Here is a 14,095-nt window from a genome sequence, read left to right as displayed (position 1 = left end):
TATAGTCTTTTTACATCTATTGACCATACTATATTAAATTATATTGCATCCTCTATTGTAGGTCCCTATTTTGAAGCAAAAGCACAGGCTGGTTTTCTGAGAGTAATAAAACCATTGTAATAGTATAAAACAAGCAATAAGTAATAGTTATAGGAAGATACAGGTAAATAGTTGTTCGGGTTCTTGATATATCATTAGCATTATTCTATTCATCTGAAAATTGGCTTTTGATGTTACATTTTCTTTTTTTCTGTGCAAATGTAAAAAAAAAAAAAGAATTCAATAACATTTAAAGGCTTTAATAGACACTACAGTATATGACACAAATCAAACACAAATTCTGACATCACCACACAGTGCTGACATCACATCACAAATATGTGATACCTGAAATCTAAAAAGCACCCATGAGCTGGTTTTAGAGCATTGTAAGACTGTTTAGCATCCTGCTGATGTTTTGTTGTGAAAAAGTACTCGGAATGAGAGGAACCCCAGGTTAAGACATTTGGTGTACATACTTGGCTGAGCAACCAATGATGCAAAAACAACCCAGCAGGCTGAAACTAACAGTAGGCCTATAGGCCTATTGAATTGTGAGGTTTATTATTCATCGTGCTGTGTTGTGATTTGTGGATGAGATTGTCTCGTGTAAGTTATAGGCCTATTGAATTGTGAGGTTTATTATTCATCGTGCTGTGTTGTGATTTGTGGATGAGATTGTCTCGTGTAAGTTATAGGCCTATTGAATTGTGAGGTTTATTATTCATCGTGCTGTGTTGTGATTTGTGGATGAGATTGTCTCGTGTAAGTTATAGGCCTATTGAATTGTGAGGTTTATTATTCATCGTGCTGTGTTGTGATTTGTGGATGAGATTGTCTGGATGATGATTGTCTCGTGTAAGTTATAGGCCTATTGAATTGTCGTGTAAGTTATAGGCCTATTGAATTGTGAGGTTTATTATTCATCGTGCTGTGTTGTGATTTGTGGATGAGATTGTCTCGTGTAAGTTATAGGCCTATTGAATTGTGAGGTTTATTATTCATCGTGCTGTGTTGTGATTTGTGGATGAGATTGTCTCGTGTAAGTTATAGGCCTATTGAATTGTGAGGTTTATTATTCATCGTGCTGTGTTGTGATTTGTGGATGAGATTGTCTCGTGTAAGTTATAGGCCTATTGAATTGTGAGGTTTATTATTCATCGTGCTGTGTTGTGATTTGTGGATGAGATTGTCTCGTGTAAGTTATAGGCCTATTGAATTGTGAGGTTTATTATTCATCGTGCTGTGTTGTGATTTGTGGATGAGATTGTCTCGTGTAAGTTATAGGCCTATTGAATTGTGAGGTTTATTATTCATCGTGCTGTGTTGTGATTTGTGGATGAGATTGTCTCGTGTAAGTTATAGGCCTATTGAATTGTGAGGTTTATTATTCATCGTGCTGTGTTGTGATTTGTGGATGAGATTGTCTCGTGTAAGTTATAGGCCTATTGAATTGTGAGGTTTATTATTCATCGTGCTGTGTTGTGATTTGTGGATGAGATTGTCTCGTGTAAGTTATAGGCCTATTGAATTGTGAGGTTTATTATTCATCGTGCTGTGTTGTGATTTGTGGATGAGATTGTCTCGTGTAAGTTTGTCAGAGACTTTCCTCGCAAAGAAGTTTCTACTTGCTCAAGTTTGCTCAGAAAATGTTCCAAAGGTAAAATATGCTGATAACTTTATTAAACAGCAAAATTACACAGTTTTGAAACTGTTAATAAATGATGATTAGGAACACATCATTTGATATTATGAAAAGGTAAAAATATGTATATGTTCATAGGGTATACAGTATTCTTTTAACACAAGTGTGTGTATAAAGCAAGACTTTACATTCAATACAACATGGGTATAAATGTATTTGTTTTGTGCACAACATTTTAAAGATGGTTTTGTGATGGAAATAGCTTTGAATTATCACAGAACAGCATGTATTAACGTTCACATACAAATAAGGGTGGTGGGGAATCAGTAGGACGGATGCTTGCCTGGAGGTTGGTTATAGGCTCCTGTCCTCCCGAGAAAAAAAATGACTTTCACCTTCTACTAATCACTCAGCATGTAGTGAGGGGGTGCTGTGCTGTCAGAGGTGCTATACAGGATCCTGTGGCACTTTTCAGAGAATAGCATTGCTCTAAGAAATGTCTATTACCACCTACGCATTATAGATTGAGATTCCAGCATCCAAAATTAAAGTGATTCTAACTAATCAAATAATGTACCCGTCACTTTCTTTCGCTATGTATAGTCATTCTCACATATGCTAACATGTGTTTTAATTCCTTACCTTCAGGTATTCTTGCACATCTTACAGTGAGTATGTAGGGCAACATGGAGAGTAAATTTTCGCTACTCCTTCAATGTCTTCTTTACTGTCATTAACCCCTAATGACTGGCATGCTTTGACCCAGAAGATACTACTGGATTAATATGGAGTAGGAAGTGAAAGGTTAACAGACTACCTGAAAGTAAGGTATGTAAACTGAGAATTTCCTTTAACCTTGTATGGTTAATTTGTTAAAATGAAAATGCATATGTGAGATCCACACAGCGAATGGAAGTGAATGATAATTTACATTCATGCCATTGTTTCCTTAGCTACAAACCATTTACAAGGTTGAATACAAGCTAAAAAGCTGTATTCTTAAATATTTGCCTTTTGGTAATAAACCAAATTAAAAAAAATAAAAATAAAAAATCTACCAACAAAACCAAACAACGCTTCGAATGGCCTCTAGTCTATTTAGAGTGTTCACTGTTGTAGAGTAAATAAATAAACAAACAGATGACCCTGTGTGAATCAGCTTAATGAATGAACCCTGAATTTCAATTACAGTAAGTGAATACATGAAACAAAGGAGTCTACCTAAAACCACAAAGACAACAACAAGTATATGTTTTCAATGTTCCATATTTAAAACTTTACAGCTGGAGGTCTCTTCTTTAAAATACAGACTATTTAACAGGCATGAAGATTTTAAAGTACGTGTCAACTCTATCGTATAAGCCATTACAATGTCCCACCTAAAAGTTGTTGCAGAAAAAAAGATAACATTTGAAGAACAGACAATTATCTATTCAGGGATACCAAGATATATAGTAAGCAAGCAGTATGAGGGTGCCAAAACAAGCAAGAAATATCCCACGCCCAAGCATTACATTGAGTAGGTCCTAGAACTGCCTTTATTTTCACAGCTGCTCAAATTTCCTTACATGTTCAGATGATAGAGCAAGTGTATTCCAAGTCATAAGGCAAGTGAATATTCTAGATAATGTACTTCCAGACCAGTCTGTAGTCTTAGGCTACATTCACACGGGGTCAGTTTTTGGTTAGTTTGTGAAATGGACACTTTCACACTTCACACCGAATGTACAAACCGTACAGACAGAGGACCAAACCCTCTAAACGGACGCAGTGTAAACACCGTCTTAGATTCTTCAGTAAAAACATAAACAGCAGGATTAGGAAGCATTGATAACACATTCAGTTGAAGGTGCAGTGAAGCAGTCAAGCAGTGAAGGAGTCAAGAAGCCCATGATTGTGCTGTTACTGGGCAGCAGATAGACAGCTTCTGTCTCTGTGCTGTCATTGCTTTTTCTTACAAGCTTTAACTTCATTAAGAAACCATATGCTTGCTAATCATGAAAGCTGTGGGTACATTCCTTACATGATCTGGGACAGCTAAATTATTAAACATGCTAGTTAGACCCAATTTTGATGTGGCAGGAAGCCTAACTGAAGGCATTCTTCCCCGAATACCCGTGAAAGGAAATAAAGGAACTTCAAACTAATTTCCTGTGCATTTAATGTAATGAACAATACTTTAATTGAGAGAGCATAAGTATGATTCATACAACACTAATTAGTATAAGTAAATGGTGCAGAACATAATTGGAAAGAAAGTTCTTATTTTGAAATGGATTGCTTTGGTAGAAATATAAGATGATAATACAATATATCCTTGTTCATTATTATCTTTCTAATTAATCTGCATATGGAAATGAACCTTATTGTGTGTTGCATACATACAAATTATAAAACAAGGGTGCTGCTATAGGATCCCAAGGTCATTCATTTAGCAATGCTCATATTAAGCTGCCTCTGAATAATAATGCACACCAACTGTGCATAATAAGGCTGTAATTCTATTGAGGGGTTCTGGTGACTTTTAAATCCCAAGACCACTAGCTTGAGTGATTTATCAATGTCACCAGAACCCCCTAGGTAGAACACTTTTATCTACAGTGACACAGGTGACTAGCACTATAGTGTGTGGGGTGTTCTGTTTTAGTTTTGCACTTTATTGCTAATTGTTTTTTGTCACATTATTAACTTTGTATATTTTTCAGTTGTGGGATTATTATCGTTTGCAGCGTTTAGCCACTTGTTGTGGAGATTTGATTTTGCATTATTATTTAATTGTGTTTGTATTAGTTGTCATTTTCTTTTATGCACTGGGAAGGGATAGTGATCAGTCCCCATTGCTCCAAGGACCCACAGTCAGCCACAGCTGTATTCAATAGAGACATCCATTACTGTTATTGACAGCCCTATAAAAGGGAAACCAAAACTCACCACTGGGGGAAGTGTGGGTTGCTGGTGGTACCTGAAGACCAGATGGACAGGAAGTTGGCCATTTTGGGGGAACAGATGAGTGGATTTGGGGGAGGACCGCTTAAATATGATGCAAAGGGAAATATTCTAGATATTCAAGTACGAGATAAGTCAAGAGTATAATGCTGCATGTAGAGAATATTGAATGAGGATTATTACTGGACTGCATCTAAAAGTGAGGTTGCATGATATCCAAGTATCGGTGAGCATACAGGGTGTCCAAAAGATGCAGGTACTCACACAATTCCACTTGTGAGGGATGTGCCAGTATTAATGACCTATGTGTTTTGGCTCTGTTTCAAAGGCACCCGCTTCATACAGAGGAGTGAACAGCATGACCCAGCAGATTGGATGCCAGCAGTACAACACATGCCCAAACTGCTAGGCCCTGCTCTACATTAAGTACCAGAGGGTGCATCGGAAGGCAATTCTAGAGCGGGGGGGCTGAGAGCGGGGTGTGTTTGGAACCAGATATAGTGCTGCTTGGAGTGAGGATTAGTGCTGTTTATGTCCTCTTTTTCTACAGGAACTACAGAGTGGTGAGGGTGCAAAGGCAGCAGAAGGTATTGTGTTTGTGACTGTTTCCACCAGGGCCTGGAGGAGATCAAGCAGGCTGTGGCCATTATGTTAACTACAGTCTCCACACCAGCAATATAAACAGGACAGAGCATACAGCGAACTGTTCACAGGATTGGATCACGAGGTCCCCAGGGCCCAGGCAATGTTGTTATATCATTTTTCCATATATACCTGTTGAAGCAAGACAGAGTATGCTACCTTGGGACAGATGGAGATGAGGATTTGATTTCTAGGTTATTTTTAAGGTTTTAGGACTTGTAGTGTTTTGTTGTCTATCTGTGAAATGTGTCTTATTTACCTGTGAATAAAAGTTGTTGAAATATACTTGCCTGTTGTGGTGTTTCTTGTACTCTCACTGGGGAAGGTCCAGGTGGTCACTTCAAAATTACCTGTAGGGGAGAACAAATTGTTACTTGCCAGTGTTAATGATAACCCCCAACAGTTTTGGTGTATATTTGTTCAAATATATGGTAACATAACAAATGGTAGGACTAGAAGTATTTGATTAACAATTGAAGTGTTGAGAATATCATTGGTAAACCAGATATTTAAAAGTTTATTTAACAATTCATTTTAAATGGTATTTAATTTAAACAAAAATAATAATTTTGGGTGGGTGGTGGCGCATGGAGAAAACTACAGGTATCATTAGTAAGAATCAGGTAGAAAATTCACTCACTTTTTGGATGGTGGAGTTGGATGATTTCCTCATAAATCAACAACCTGCTTTCTGGCGGCCATCAGTCTAAACTGCCAAACATCCCATGGAGGAAATATGGTTGAAGTAATTTGTTACTAAGTGCATGTTGCTTATTATTTTGTACTTGTGTTATTCTACTCTTCTGCAAAGGCCATTGTTTGTTTTGGGATTGTTGAGTTCATGTTTGGGTGGCAGAGATGTTTTTGAAGGTTAGCAGTTTTATCGTCACCCTTGTTATATATTTCTAATTAGAATGAAGACCTGCTTGTGACTCGCAGACCTCAGAATTATTCTCTTTCTTTTCCTATGCCATAACTGAGACACATTAATAATGCTGGAAAATCTGAAGAAACAGTGCCAATACAGATGCAAATACAACCCAGACTGGAGCAGTTGTTTTCCAATAAAAGAGAAGTAGACTTTCACATGAATAGGTATTCTGTCTTGTCTATTCTGATTGGGAATTCAGCATTGGGAACAATTGCATGAGTCAGACTGTAACCTCTATAACATAATGAACTCTAACAGGTTTTTTTTAGCCCAGCTCAGCACACCTCAGCAGACGAATGTCAACCAAATGCTGAAGTACTTTTTTACCAAGCTATTGCAGAGCCCATTGCTTTTTCAGATCTTCACTTCACAAAGCTTGTAAAGTTGACGTTTCCAAATTTAAGCATTGAAAATTAATTTTCCTGTGGCTGAACCAAAGCCCTTGCAATATACAAGGATGTCAGTCAGTGGATGCAGTGTCTTGCCCATAGCCTCTGTCCTCATTTCTTCATGGCGGGATGCATGCTGTTCTTTCATGACAATTTCCTCTCGCCTGCTTTCCCTGCTTGCCTTCCCATGACAGTTCTGCCCTTATCATGGCATTAGCCATATGGTTAGTCCTGGCTCCACCTTGTGCTTTAACATCAGCAGCTGCTGAACCTACACATTGTATTAATGTCAATCAAGGAAGTTTTTTTTTTTGACTAGTTTTCTTTTGCTGTCTATTAAATCTCATGTCATCTTCTGGTAAATAAATGTGACTGTCAACATGCCTGGATCCCGTAATGTTGAGCTTGTAATACAAGGGAGTTACAATTACATTAGTTTTTTTTTGTTTGTTTTTTTTTGTCTGTACATCCAGGAAACTTGGATTTACGTTATAATTGATAAAGCCCAAATTGTAAGCTTCAAGTAGTTATTTTAATGCAAATACACCTGAACACAAGCTCTGGCCAGCCTCTGAAACAACCTGCAGCTGTTGAGCAGGTACAGTATCAATTCATGTAAAAGGAAATGACAAAAAGGCAAGGCAGTTTTCAGTGCAAAATGGCAGTGGCAGAATCCTGTGCAGTAAATACAGCTGAACACTATTCACCTAGGTCCTGCATAAAAAGTAATTGCGATAAATCATTGAGCCCCCCCCTCTCTAGCTGGCTAGTGAAGATTAATGACAGCATACAGTAAAGCTGCCAGCTCGGAAGATTTCTGTGACAGTGCTGGTGCTGGTGGAGGGTGGAGGGAGGGTGGGCAATATGTGATAAAATGCTGAAGCGAATTATAATAAAGTGTAGAATGGAGGCTGTGGCCCTCTTCTCTAATGCATAGACATTAAAGGGCAGCCCAAGCTAGATGACAGAATTGCTAAAAGCTAATGTCAAAAGTTATGTGGAACTGTCACATGCCATTAGTGGAGATTATTGCAAAGGGCCTACTCACACGAGAGAGGAGGGCAGACAGACAACATTACAGTCAAGCTCAGGAAAGCGGCTGCTGCTGTTGATTTATATACTTCAGACTGGGATTAGTTTTAGTATACATCCATATAAATTCTAAGCATTATTGATCAATCTGCACCGAGATTGATCATAAGAGGATGAATGATGTGCTCCACTGCACCTGACAAGAAACAATTTTTTTAAATTCAGCATCAATTTACGAGACATCCAAAAGCCAGATTAGGTTAGTTTTGAACGACAACACAATTAACATTTTAACTCTTTGTAACTAACTCTATATATATATATATATATATATATATATATATATATATATATATATATATATATATATATATATATATATATATATAGTTACATTTATTAAAAAAAAAATATTATTTGATAAACATCTCGGTGTAATTTATTTTAAAATTTTTATAAATTTTACTTAAATTTTTCACAAAGTTCTTTATATTTCATTTTATTTTTCATAAATGTTGTTTGATTACAGATACACTAATTAATAAACAACAACACAAATTAATGTATATCAATAATGGTATAGGTACATCATGTTTTAATTAAATGCAGGTAAATATTTTTATTAAACATTATCCACTTTTTTAAAAACATTTTTACATAAACAGACCTTGCACAGAAAAAAAATAATTTAGTTACATAATTTCTCATTAGCGGCATAACAGTAACGTACAGTCCCAGTTTTTTTAACTGCCTATTTACAGTAAATTATGCCGGATAACCTTCTCATTTATGAACAGTAAATACTGCCCATTCCCTCTATAAAAATACATATATATATATATATATATATATATATATATATATATATATATATATTTACAGATATCATATACCCTACCCTATATTTGGGGCTGTCATAATAATTGTCCATACAGCATTAAAAATACCCATTAAAAAAAAAAAAAAAAAAAAACGATAGGGTTTGTATTTCAATCCCATTCCACTGAAGCAGTATACAACAGGCTGGGGGTTTCTCAGTATTTAAACACTAAGCAAAGCAACTTCATTCATTCAAATCTATTCAAGACCAAAACAGCATTTGCTTCAGTGCAAAGCTTGCACCACTTGAAATAAAACAAAGAATTAGCAGACAAATACAAAATACAAGGAACATATTTTATATCACCTCGCTAAATATCATACCCCATTTATTATTACTATTTTTGAAAAAAAAAAATACTCGCCATGCACCATAGGTTCTTTGAGAAATGACGACTCTTAATATCATCTCACAAACACGCTTATTGTCACGTTTTGTGTGGCCTGTCAATGCTGAGTGGCCGGACTTTACTAAGTAACCACAGGATAGTATTAATTTCCAACACAACTAGCAACATATAATAATCTTGGCTGATAAACTGGCATTTTATGCAGCCTGTCAAATGCTGCTCGGTGAGCTGCATCAGCGCTTTTCACCTCAGTATCTGTCTGTGTCACTGTCAGCCTCCTGGTCTGGGGACGTCACCATTCAGCCGTCCTGTCACAATCCCTTACACTTAACAATGGGCTCCCGGTCAACCGACACAGTTCTCTTCAAATCATCCTGGTATACATGCGGTGATCACGAGTTTGCTGTTTGCTTACCTTGAATGAAACACGTAGTCTTGAGTACTGACTTCCCAGCCAATTCACCTCCAGCTTGTTGATACAAAGAACTGGCTTTTCCAACCGCTTTTTAAAGCCCCTTTCACACTGGCATGCTCTACCCGGGTCAGAACCTACCCGGGTCAGGAGCCGGTGTCATGCTGGTGGGGTATGCGATTTCACGATGCTTTTGATAAAGCAGAGTTGACCTGGGTGACAGTCAAGTTTCTGTGGATTGAACCGTCGGCCCAAATGTTGATTAGATTAAATGTTTCTTCATTCCTGCTGCAATCTGGCTCATGGTGCATCTCACGCAACAAAAATATGGCTAAAAAGAATAAACAAAAATGTTCCTTCCGGAACACTATGGTGGATTGTGACCTGAGTAGCCAGAACCCAGGTCTGGACAAGTGTAGAAGTATCAGTGTGAAATGGGCTTTAATTGATTGTCAATTAACCAATCAACACCTGGCCATATTTTGCACATGGATTTGGCAGGGGTGAGACTTTAACTCCATCCCTGCTAAATTTAAAGTCTAAAAATATTTATTAAAATATAAAAGGCCTTTTATTAAAAGGATGTGATTCACCCATTGCAGCCTCGTTGCAAAACCCTGAAAGGGACTCTTAATTGATTCTCTGAACATTTTCAGGTCTGTTAATTCCATTAATGCAGCAAACACAGCACTTTTTGTTTTCCAGCTGCTCTTCTGATCATATTCATTAGTAGCCCGCTTCTACCTGCAAGCTAATATGTTGCATCAGCCTAATAAATCTTCAGTTTGACATATGAACTTTAGTGCTATAATATAAATTAGGCACTTTAAACTTTCCGCAGAGGGTCTGCTGGTACTCTATCATCTGAACCTGTGAGGGAATTTGAACAGCTGTGGATGTAAAGGTGGGGCAGCATATCCACAATTCTAGAGCCCACTTAATGATTTAAGAGCCCTTTTACAAAGTTCACAGATCCGCAGATTTAGAAATTCAGTAAATCACAATGGTTTTGTATTTTCCTGTTTCCTGCTGAAGATCTTCACTTCATTTATTTGTCAAAGAAAAAATGTTTTCCCTAAATCTGGCTCCCCAGACATTAAACCATGGTACCGTTGATGACTATTATTTATTATGGTACTCATGGGTTAATAACAATGATGTCAAACCATGCCTTAAACCTCCATTGTCTGACAAAGAAATTCTGTTTTGGCTCTGCCGCCATATGCCAAGCAAAGCAAGTGTAATGTGCACACATGCATAAATACAATTCTAAACATGCTGTACAATTCCTTGCCTTACTGATAACATGCACCCCAATGGGAAATGTTAACAGCTAACTTTGAGTTAATTATCTGGATTCTTTTAGCGACTTAAGCCTAGAACAGCTGCAGTAGTCTTTATCAGCAACATTAAAGGGACAGTGTAGTTCCCCAGTTCAGGAATACAAATAAAATGCTTTTTCTATAACAATGGGAGTTTCTTAAATAAAGGAAGATACAGTAAACATTTCAAATCTAAAACCACATTTGTTTATGCGTTTTATATTTTATGTTTTAGTTTCTTGTTCTACTTGTTTTCCTGCTTCTCTTTGTGTTTGCCATAGGAGTTATGCTTCAGATGTAAGAAATAGAATCTTTGAAACAGGTAGATGTTTCTCTTAAATTAAAGATGGCTACTGCAGCACAGAACCCACCTATATCACCAGAATCTTATATTCTCAATAACTTAAGCTAAATAATATTACCACCAATTTTCATGACAAATGGATGAGGTTCTACAGATATATGCAGAACTGTAAGTGTGACATACAGACAGACAGATGTATGGATGGACAGACCCCACGGTATAACTCCAGAATCTGTTATTTTCAATAACTTATTCTAAATAATGCCAAGTTGTGTAGCAGAGGATACCACCCCCAGTTACTGACTTGAATGAACAGTGCTGTTTAAATTGGGTTTCAATACTTTAGAGACAATATCAAGCATTTTCATAATTTTACTTTAGCTGAATAAACTGACTGCCTTTAAACATACATAAAGTTTATTTTTATTTTATTTAATACAGGTTAGTCAAGCGCGCATGAACAGACAGAGTGCTCTAATTAGGACATGACATATCTGCATTCTAAAAATCTGCTTTCAGTGCCTGCTGTGATTGACAAGTGCCTGCAGCCTTACCTTCATATTCAGAAATAGGATGAATATAGAGCCTCGTTCATTTGTCCTGTAGTTTTGTGCGGGTAGAGAATGAGCCAAATTTGTTGTTGATGATTTTTTCACCACAGTGTCTTGTTTCAGTCTTTCAAGTTTAGTCCCTTAATATGGCACATAAATTGCAGTTCATTTTTAAATTCTAGAAACTAGGCATATAGATCAGAGAAGGAAGCAAGTATAAGGTTCTTTCATATAAGGAGAGGATTCCTCTGTTAGATAGTTCTCTTTGATCTGCTTAAGAACCGGTTAAAATATAAATTCTTTGAATTGTATGAATAGCTTCAAATCAATATATAGCACAAGAGCTTATGTCTTACTATATTTTGTACTGTAATATGTTAGGAGAATCCCGTGGTAGTCTTGCTCTTACTAATATATTATTTTGTGTGAATTCTCTCACGTAGACGGTGCTAAGTTCTTCACCAGGGATAACCAGACGTTCTGAAAGCCTTTATACTTGCAGAGTAATCTAAGAATCCATCCTTTTATATTTTTCAATAAGGTAGGGGGAAGTAAATTGTTTGTGAATCTTCTGGTGATGGTCTGTTACTTGTTCCCTGTTTTATATAAATAAAGTTCATTAACTCTGCGTGTGTGAAAGATAAGTGGTTATTCATTATTGACTTTTCCTAAATACATGAATTAATTATCCTGATGGCGTTTGAAAGGCAGAATTACAAAAATAAAAATGTTATACTCCTCTCAACTTAGAACTGCCAAAGCAGTTATTTTGACTTTTTTTTTATTTTGAATATAACCTAAATTATTCTATTTTATTTTTTACATACAAGCCTGTTGTTACTTCTATTGGACCTGGCAGTCATCAATTCTTTCATTTTGTACAAGGAATGCACCAGGGAAAATACCAGTAGGAGAGATTTCATCTTGAAGCTAGCCACATAGCTTTAGCAGAAACAAATCTATATGAGCAGAAAATTCACTATCAGTGATCGGCTTCCGAGAGAGACTTAGCAATCATTTCACTCAGCACATAACTTGCCAAAACTGCTGCATCTGACTCTTTTTTCACTTTCTGAAAAAGCTGTTGCTGCCCCACTAATCCTTTCTTTAACTGCAAAGCTGTCCTCTCTCTCCTCCCCGATATTTATCATTCTGCTCTGCATGCTTTGTTGTATAGTGCCGTTTAATATTGTACTCTTTCAAAACGGCAACTCTTTCCTTGCAAATCAAACATGTCGCCCTCTGTTTGTACTCCACAAAAAATAATCAACTGTCCACTTTTCTTGAAATTGCCTGTGTTTGTGGTCAATTTTTCTTTTAGACTGAGCCATTTCTTTGCTCCTTCACATTTGTTGGGGATCCCTGTATGATATATTTTCGAGTGACTGCTACGAGGAGTAGTTCATATAGTCTCAGTGCCACTCTTATTTTTATACTGATGCTGACTCAATGCAGAAATGTTTTTTTTTTAGATCTGATCAATTATCTTTTGTCAATTGTTATGCACAAAATGTTGGACTTTTACTGTCACCAAGCTGTCAGTTCAGTTGCTCCCCCCGAACACATGTCGGTCTGTACGGATTCTTATCTCTGCTGTAAACCAGGACTGTGTCAATTTAGGGCAGCTAATGCAACTGTTCTTAAAGTGGTAGTAACGTATTACAACAGAAATAACCATAAACAATGCACAACATCGCCTACACACGTTTTACAACTGTTTATTCAGGTTTTACGCATGCAGCTCCATGCGGGCCAGATTAAATTACTTTTGTGTAACTATTTAGCGGGCCAGATTGCAGCGCTGTGCGGGCTGCATGTGGTCCGCAGGCCACGAGTTTGAGACCCCTGCTCCCCCCTCCTCCTCATGTGTTTACTGAACTGCAGAACAGGACCCCACTTTAAAACCACTATGGGGCTGAGTTGGATTTGCAATCTATACTTATTGTAATGGTTGGAATTGCTTATCCCCGATAATAAAGAATGCATTCAAATTATCATTTTTAGATTAAAGCTCCAATTATAATTATGATTGTTTTTAACCTTACAGTGCAAAGATAACTGATCATATTGAATCCATCTAAAAAAAAAAAATAATAATAATAATAATAATAATAATAATAATAATAACAACGGTCAATTTGGAAATAGTAAAACCTTTTAATTAGTATCCATTGTGAGGATGTGTTAATCTGTTCTGTTACTATTAGCAGTCCTTCCAGGGTTAGCTTGGCTGCAGCCTCATCCATGTTCTGTGTTTGTTTTTATCCTTGAACTATTCAGCCATTTGATCATTTTTGTGGCTAAATGCCAGTGTCTGGGCTTTGAATTATGGATATTTTAATTGAACTTTGCTGTGACCCCCAATGCAAAAAAACAAAGCAAAATTAATTATCTGGCCAGGAAAGCAAATCAGAATACATTACGGAAAAGCACTTATAAACAGCATAGCTGGACCACAGTACAAACATTACAACTAACAAACTCACAGGGACTCCCATGGAGGACTGGAGAGCTAACTTGCTGGTGTTTTAAAATGCATTTCCCAGAAGTGAAGCAGTGGGAGAGGATAGGAGGACTTTTAGCTCTTCTCTATTTTTTAAGTGGTGAACTTACTTGAAAGGTAGATGTGACCCAATTCAGAAAATAATGTAGG

At 36.8% G+C, this 14,095-nt stretch overlaps 1 protein-coding gene across 2 annotated transcripts in view; it reads right to left on the bottom strand.

The window, feature by feature from the left end:
* Positions 1-5,562: 5,562 nt before the first annotated feature.
* The window catches only part of LOC121314982 (RNA-binding protein 12B-like), a 62,990-nt gene continuing 54,457 nt past the window's right edge, over positions 5,563-14,095 (bottom strand). For both annotated transcript variants that reach the window (XR_005950183.1, XR_005950184.1), the window contains one exon: positions 5,563-5,622. The gene's annotated coding sequence lies outside the window, so the exon portion shown is untranslated. The remainder of the gene's footprint in view (positions 5,623-14,095) is intronic.

The sequence above is a fragment of the Polyodon spathula genome, chromosome 4 (genome assembly GCF_017654505.1).
Source record: "Polyodon spathula isolate WHYD16114869_AA chromosome 4, ASM1765450v1, whole genome shotgun sequence".
Classification (NCBI taxonomy): domain Eukaryota; kingdom Metazoa; phylum Chordata; class Actinopteri; order Acipenseriformes; family Polyodontidae; genus Polyodon; species Polyodon spathula.
This window is presented reverse-complemented; position numbering and strand designations above follow the sequence as displayed.